The sequence below is a fragment of the Hippocampus zosterae genome, chromosome 10 (genome assembly GCF_025434085.1).
Source record: "Hippocampus zosterae strain Florida chromosome 10, ASM2543408v3, whole genome shotgun sequence".
In the NCBI taxonomy this organism is placed as follows: Eukaryota; Metazoa; Chordata; class Actinopteri; order Syngnathiformes; family Syngnathidae; genus Hippocampus; species Hippocampus zosterae.
This window is the reverse complement of record NC_067460.1, coordinates 7,098,082-7,106,663: the sequence shown is the minus strand read 5'-3', so window position 1 is coordinate 7,106,663 and position 8,582 is coordinate 7,098,082.

Sequence of the window (8,582 nt, the reverse complement as noted above, 5' to 3'; positions counted from 1 at the left end):
CTGGCGACCAGTTCAGGCTGTAGTCTGCCTCTCGCCTGAAGTCAGCAAGAATAGGCTCCCACAACTCCCTGCGGCCCTCTTCAGGATAAGCGGTGTTGAAAATGGATGAATTGATGGATGTACATATGTACGCCACAGTAATATGCTTCAGTTCAGCGCAAAGACAGCCTCACACAGGCTTTCTTCCTGGATTGATTCGGAGAGACAAACAAAGGCTCCCTGCCTCCCGAGTACCATACAGAGGTAGCGGAGGCAAAGCAACATCTCGGTAGTGGCGGCTAGTCTGATAATTTTTTTTCTTTGAATATTCGGAAAAATATCGATGTTTAACGGGTGTGACAAGTAAGCATTCGCTCAGCAATTCAATCATATTTGGCATCTCTGTGCCACATAAACGCTGGCCTGTTCACAGTTTAGCATTTTAGTGGGTTTGATTGGTGGCCGGGGGGGCATTTTGCACAGACGTTACCTCGCAACCTGCGATATGAAACCACTTATTTCGAGCCTTGTAGATTTTGTTAGATTTCTCTCATTGTTCAAGCCTATGCGTATCCATGTATTAATTTGAAAAAGGGATACTCACTACATGGGTTATAAATTGATGAATAAACATTCATCCATCCATTTTCCGATCCACTTATCCTCACAAGGGTCGCGGGGCATGCTGGAGCCTATCCCAGCTGTTTTCGGGCAGTAGGCGGGGGACACCCTGAACCGGTTACCAGCCAAACGCAGGGCACACAGTGTCACGTAGCGAGGTGGTGTGGACCCCAAACAGCAGGCACGAGGGAGGAGCAAGGTGTACTTGACAAATTGTATTAATAAAACACAGAAAACTAAATCCTAAACAGACAAAGTCAAAAGTATCAAACAAAAACAGTGACTGAAGCTCAAAACTGTCAATAACAGAAACATGACAGCAGCAAAGAGCGCCAATGACCCGACAATGAGTGTTCAGGCTGGAGTCCTCTTATAGAACTCATTCCCTAACGGCCAACAGGTGTGCAGTGTAGGCACAGCCCAACAGTGCCATCGGTTGGTCTCAAACTGAATCATGACACACAGAAACGAACAACCATCCACGCTCACATTCACACCTAGGGACAATTTAAAGCATTCAATCAGCCTGCCATGCATGTTTTTGGAATGTGGGAGGAAACTGTAGTACACAGAGAAACCCACTCAGGCCCGGGGAGAACAACAAACTCCACACAGGGAGACCAGAGCCGGGATTGAACTCAGTACCTCTGCAATGTGAGGTTGACGCGTTAACCACTGGACCACTGGGCCGCCCATGAATTAACATAAAGAGGTTTAATTCGATTTTGATATGGTGGGAGCCTCAGTCAACATTTGTTATTCGCCAGTGCCCGTTGTCTCTTTCACAGTTTCATCAAAACGATCATACTTGAATCCCAAAACATCTCCACAACTTTTTCTCTTCACAATGGACTACTATCAACATGTTGCTTCCCTTCCTTTGCATTCAGCCATTGGTGATTACAAAATGTAAGGGTGGATATGAATTTATGCCGTCTTCAACCTGCAAAAATATCGACCATGTTTACCTATGGCTGCATCACTCTGTAAAAATATCAAAACAATTGCTTCAATAGTTTGGATTTCATGCACAACAGCTTAATGCTCGTAGAATCCAAAATACTGTGACAATTGTTTTAATACTGTATATATTTTTTTATTCCTAAACATTGTGTGAACAGTGGGCCAGAATAATGGCTACACTCAGCTGTAGACTTTTAGCTAGGTTACCTCATCCTCTAATATATAAAAAACCAGACCTGTCATTGTTGGAGAGGCTATTATTAGTTGGTTGTTTGAGTATAAACCCGATTGGTGATATGAATAATTTGTTTACAGTGAACACATGTCCATTATGGAAAGTACAGATTTGCAATAACAAATCTGTACTATCTCAGCTGACTGAGCAAGAGGCAGGGTCAATTGGAATATAGTCATCCCTTGCTATTTCGCGGTTCGTTTATCGTGGCTTCAGTGAATCGCAGATTTTTTCAAACATTTTCATAAAAATAAATAAATAAATAAAATATGTAGATATTTTTTCCATATACATAGAGTACAGTACTGTATATGTTGCTCTAAGTGACTCGCTGTTGTTTTGCAGCTTCTCGAGGACCCTTTGCGGACTTATTTCGCACTTAAAAAAATATATACTGGTATATACTATACATATTTTTTTACCTGTATATGTTTATCGGTACCTACTTCGTGGATTTTCGTTTATTGCGCGTGGTTTTGGTTCCCATTAACCGCGATAAACGAGAGATGACTGTTGTTCCATTCATCCATGATCAAACCGCTTATCTTCATGATCATCTCGGGCAAATTGGAACATATGCCAATTGTCTTCCGGCAGTAGGCGGGGTACACATTGAGCTGGTTGCCAGCCAATCGCAGTTTCCATGACCCTTGAAAATTAAATGTGGGCTACTTAACAGTGAAACGGGTCATTTTCTATTTTCGTGCTTGTTACTCACTATCTCTTCATCTTTTCTGCATGTGTTTATTCATCATGTGTACCAGCGAAAAACATTTGTCCTCTCTGCAATCATAGTTTAACCCTGGTCAAAAAATATATTTCACTGTTCTTGTTTACAAATGTTTTGGTCACAGTAGTAGAAAAGAGATCCATGGAGACAGACGGGTCTGAAAGGCGCATCTCATCACATTGCAAAGAAAAACAACCAACGCAGTCACACATAATTCAAAGTTAGCCAAGATGTACCAGTAAATAAAACAAGTCAAAAATTTCTGTTATGAATCAAAAGCTCTCATGCTCTCTTACATGCTTACTGTATATATATTGTAGAATATCTCAGCAAAATGTCAAGCACCTTTGTGCTTGTTATTGCAAATCTGTACTTTCCATAATGGACATGTGTTCACTGTAAACAAATTATTAATATCACCATCAGGTTTATACTCAAACAACCACTAATAATAGCCTCTCCAACAATGACAGGTCAGTTTTTTTATATATTAGAGGATGAGGTAACCTAGCTAAAAGTCTACAGCTGAGTGTAGCCATTATTCTGGCCCACTGTTCACACAATGTTTAGGAATAAACAAAGTCTCTGAGACATGCGGGAGGAGCCCGAAACCCGGGCCGGAAATGGCCTCTCCTGTCGTGGAGTTGACTGTACGGAGTCACACTGGCCTGCCAGTGATTGATGAATTTTATGTCTCAGGGAGGTTGAAGGTTGGAAAAATGGTCTGGTGAAGGAAAAGCTTGGTGACAGGCCTTTCTCCACCAAGTGTCATTGGGTTTGTCAACCCCCCCGGAAACAATTGTTGCACACCAGCATATCCTTGACCCTCATGCGATCATGTCGGTGGCACGTATGGCATGCCGCGTGCTCTGTCTGTACTTACAGTCCTGCCTTAGTTTTTGTCTGTACTTGTGTCACACCGTTTTCAAGTCGCCTATGTCAGTCCATCCTGAGTTGAGCGAGGTCAGAGGGACGGTTACGAAGGTTCTGATTTCCCTTCCCATTAGAAACTCAACGAATGGAACGGCATGGTAAACCACACAGGGAGAGCGTGTTACTGACCTCCCTAAAAAAATGGTTCATTTAGCAATGTGACAAGTGGCAAATTGTTAGAATTTTCTAATAGACAAGGATTGAACACTTCAAACACCTAAAATCCTACGTAGCAAATACATACTGTACATGAAAAAAATGACTGTTGGAATACATGGCCAATTCTTTTACCAACACGGTCTTCTCAACAATACTTTTTTTTTATTTTTTATTTTTTGCTGGTTTAGTTTTTAAGGCAAATTTGGCATTTGAAACTTGGCCTCTCCGAATATTGGCTTGTATGAGCAATTGTTGAATATTTTTACACGAAACCTCTCAGCCAACTGAAGAAGGGGATTCTCCAAATTCGAGACGAAATAAAACGGTCAATGTCATTTGATCCATTTTGGTTATTCATGGAGCTTGTACTCTTCCACTGCAGAGGATCCGGAGCCTTTGAGCCTATCCAAGTTGACTGAGCCAAGAAGCGCCCGAAACCCTAACCATGCATTGCCAGGGAACACCTGGGTGAAGAACTTCTAACATGTTTTTTTTCGCCTACACTGGCGGTCCGGTGGTCGACTGGTTAGCGCGTCGACCTCACAGTGCAGAGGTCGTAGTTCGATCCCGACTGTGGCCTTCCTGTGTGGAGTTTGCATGCTCTCCCCTGCCTGCGTGGGTTTTCTCTGGGTACTCCGGTTTCCTCCCACATTTCAAAAACATGCATGGCAGGCTGATTGAACACTCTGAATTGCCCCTAAGTGTGAGTGAGAGCGCAGATGGTTGTTCGTCTCTGTGTGCCCTGCGATTGGCTGGCAACCAGTACAGGGTGTCCCCGGCCAACTGCCCGGATACGGCTGGGATAGGCTCCAGCACCCACCGCGGCCCTTGTGAGGATTAAGCGGGTCGGAAAATGGATGGATGTATTTTCCCACACCAACCAGTGATTATTTATGTGGAGCTGAAACAGTGAATGAATTACAAGAAATTCTCACTGACATGTCAGTTCGCCAATGATTTCTTATAATACGTTAACTGAATCACAGTAGTGGAGAACCCAAAGCTCAACCACCTCAAACATAATTAATCACTTTGTGACAACATAGCTGTCAACTTGTACATTTTCCCCATATTTTATACGTTTTTTTAATCATTTCAAATCATGTATGGCGTATTACAACTTTTATAAGGGGGAAAAAAACAACAACTGTGAACCGATCTCCCAAAGAACATTTTGGCTCAAATCCAGATCATCTCACCTGCTGGTAGCCAACGACAATGCCGTCGTCGATCGCTACCATTGTCACGGCAAACCAGCAAAAATAATTCTCAATCGTATAGTTGTTTTATCGCTGCGTACGGTCGGATTGATAAGTTAAGTTAAGAAAACCTTTATTAGTCTTGCAATGGAGAAATTCCCAATTCACAGCAGCAAAGTTATGAAAGGAAGAAGTAGAACAAAAATATAGGAGCTGCTGGAAAGGCAGCCACTCTCGCGGCACCATTTGGAAATCAAAATAACCAAAATAATACAACACAACACATAGGACACAGACAGTTGTGAAATCTCCACCAATTTTCTGCATATGCGTTGTCTGAAGCAGTTATAGATGAAAGAGGAGAGGATCAAAGTGTCCTTTCACCAGTGGATCAGAGACGTCATGCTGAAAATGTGCACACGTCTGCTTCCAGCTAAGTTTTGAAAGCAAAAATGAAGCTCTGGCGTCGATTGACGAAAAGAGATTAGTTCACTTCTCCTGTCCCACGTAATCCGCTTCAAATTCCAAGCCGCGACTCCCAGTTCCAAATCCGCATCGGCGCTCCGCGCTAAGGCTCCTTTCTTCTCATCGTCGGCTCCTCAAGCCTTACATCCATCCAGCCGCAGACCGTTCAATACCACCGATCTCTCCGCTGAACAAAGCGGGGCTGTGAAAAATGCTGCCCATTACAGGCGCAAGACACAAGCGCCCCGGGACTGTCCAGCAACGACAGTCAAATGGCGCCGACATTCCTCCCAGTCAAAAACAGTGCTGGTATACCCATGCTGCAGAGAAGGCGCAACCACCGAGCACAGAGTCTCCTCCTTGATGAATGTCTTGGCCAAAAAATGCTGAAAAAGTCCACATCAGGTCCACACAATGTAACAACAAACACAAAGTTACAAAACAAACACAAAAACAACAAAAAAAAAGCAAGGCTCAGGAGAGCACTTGCTGATGGCTGCCTACTCGGGCGCCATCTTGACTTCAAAGAGCATAAAGCATGATGTGCGCATGCGCGGTTAGCTGTTGTACGGGTTTTTGCTGCCTTGTAAGGGGAATCATAATCATTTATAAGGGCAGCTATTAGCCGAGGTTGACAGCTATGTGACAATCGATTGGTTTGAAAATAATACATTTTCAATATGAATTGACTAAGTATCGTTACTAAAAATGGCAATTGGAATTTGCAGAACAGAATTAGATAATTTCATAATAGAAAGTTTTAGCAGTTATGTCCATTTCTGTGCAGTAGTAGACTAAGACTGAATGAATAAAAGATTCATGATAAATCCATCCGTTTTCTTATTGAGAGTCGCAGGAAGCTCGACCCCGTTCCAGCTGACCTCGGATCGATGACAATCAGTCACCGAGTACGCTTCGACACACTCAAATTTACACCATCACTTAAGTGGGAATTGAACTCACATTTTGCACGAAGCAGCAATAATGCGTTTATAAAGTGTTCTTCCTCGAGTTTTGAACAGGAACGTTGTTGGCAGGGTTACTTCACAGCGCGTGTCGACTGACATACTTCTGCCGAACATCCCAAGAATGACATGATGAAATAGTTTTCTTCAGCCATACATCGGCGTGTTTATTTGAACCGGCAGAAAGAGAGAGAAATGGAGGGGGGAAAACAGCGTGCCGCATACCTGTCAACTTCGGAGCGCCAACCTGTATAAACTACCAAAAAATCCTTATAACATACCAAAGCATTTTATATGTCAAAATAATGGCACAAAACCACGAAATGTTCAATGATATTTATTGTAGATCTCCAAAATACAATGGCTGGTTAATGTCTAATCACCATTCTACTTAGTGGCATTACTGTGTTCAGAGTTGTATTCCTGCGTTACTTTTGGATTTGGTGAAAAAACCCGGAAATTTTCAGAATCCGTATGATTTGTGCGATACGGCCATATACGTAAGATTCACCACAAAATCCGTATGGAACTATGGCTAAACCGTATGAGATGACATTGACAAGTATGGTGCCGGCTTGATATTGCTGACTACGTCATTCCACGAACAAATGTAGAGTAGAGTTACATTGCCCTCTACTGGCAATCATACAACCTTAACAGACGTGTGTTCAGGGTGCGCAGAGAAGAGAGTACATCGCCTCGATGTGGAAAGTATCAAAAAAAAAAACAACAAAACCCCGCCGATTCTGATTACATGAAATTAATATCAAGCAACATAAGAATGTTTCATTAATTATTAAACATAATATAATTTAGATAACTAACATAAAATAATATAATGCTCAAATATTAAATGAAAATAATAATTTAACATAAGCATACGATTTCAACAATCTTAAGCACGTCTTTTGGTTCATTTGAAACATGCATATTATATGCAACTGAATATTTCTGTTCATGTCCTTTGGGGGTTCAGGCTGTGGAGCTCAAATAGTTCTTCAGTAACATTCATTTCATTTTTGACTCTCATTTAAAATAAATAAATAAAAAAGTAACTGGGCACCATCCGAGGCGTTTGTGCTTTTGTCGCAAGCCAGCGAAAAAAAAGTCAAACTCCTATCCTGTGTCTTTCAATTGTCTTTTGATGTTCGATGACACTTCTTCTGTAACGCTTCTTGCCACAGTGTTACATACCAGGCAGACTTTGGCAAACCCTTGCTGTTTCTCAGGACAGATTTTCTTCACCATAGTCATCATGTAGTCATGTAAGGTTTGAAATGCTTTGCGATCATCGCTGCTACCTCGTAACTTGCCACTGAGGCGTTTACATTTGACTCTCGGGCTCCTGCAAAACACTGCTGCTGTGAGATTAACTAGCTTCAAGTTGCTTCAATTTCTCAGCGCATTCCTTCCCTGTAACGTGTTGTGCATGTCAGCGTGTCTCGTTTAGTAATGTCGTTTGACATTATACCCTTTAAAAACAGCCACTGTCTCTTTGCAAATGAGACAGACATAGTTGTTACGTTTTTCAGTGAATAAATAGTCTGATTTCCATCCATCCTTGAAGCATCATCTCTCGCAGTCAACTTTCGTTTTTGGTTGATTGTTGCCTTTTCAGAAAATTGGGGGATAAAGTGTTACACACGGTGATGTCCAGTCGAGTGCTGCTGCCCTCTAGCGGCTAAATGTGAAATAGCATTTAGTGTGTTCGCTCTCTGACGCGTGCGTGCGCATTCCGCGCAACCTGCGCGAGCCAGACGTCACTGATTTTATCACAAGAGGCCGAGGGCCGGATGAAATTCGACAACGGGCCGCATTTGGCCCCCGGGCCTAACTTTGGATTGCATGAATTAATGTATTGCATGAATATGTTGCATATTAACCGTATTTCTGGCCGATCTGTGCTGCTTCCAGAAGGTGGAATGTTACTTGCTCATGCAGTTTGAAACTTGCATGAACATAATGAAGCACACAAACTAAATAAATTAATTTAGTTTGCTTTCAGGAATGGTCGTTAATACAATACATGCTGATTTATATAGCGCTTTCACAACAGTGGCAGCTGTAACAAATAAGTGTTAAGTTATATTTTAGTTCGCATTTAACTTATTTCCACGTTAAATATAACTTTGCTTTTACATCTTGTATCAGTTTTTTGGGAGCATGAAATTATCTTCCTGATCCCCAAGGAGGTTCTAAAAACGCTGTTGAATTAAATGTGGCACGTGACTTTGGATCAGCTCTAGTAGAGTACCCTGCCGATGGGCAAAAATTGCAAACAAACAACTCTGTCTGATCATTTTGACACAATGTCTACGGCACGTGCAAAACTA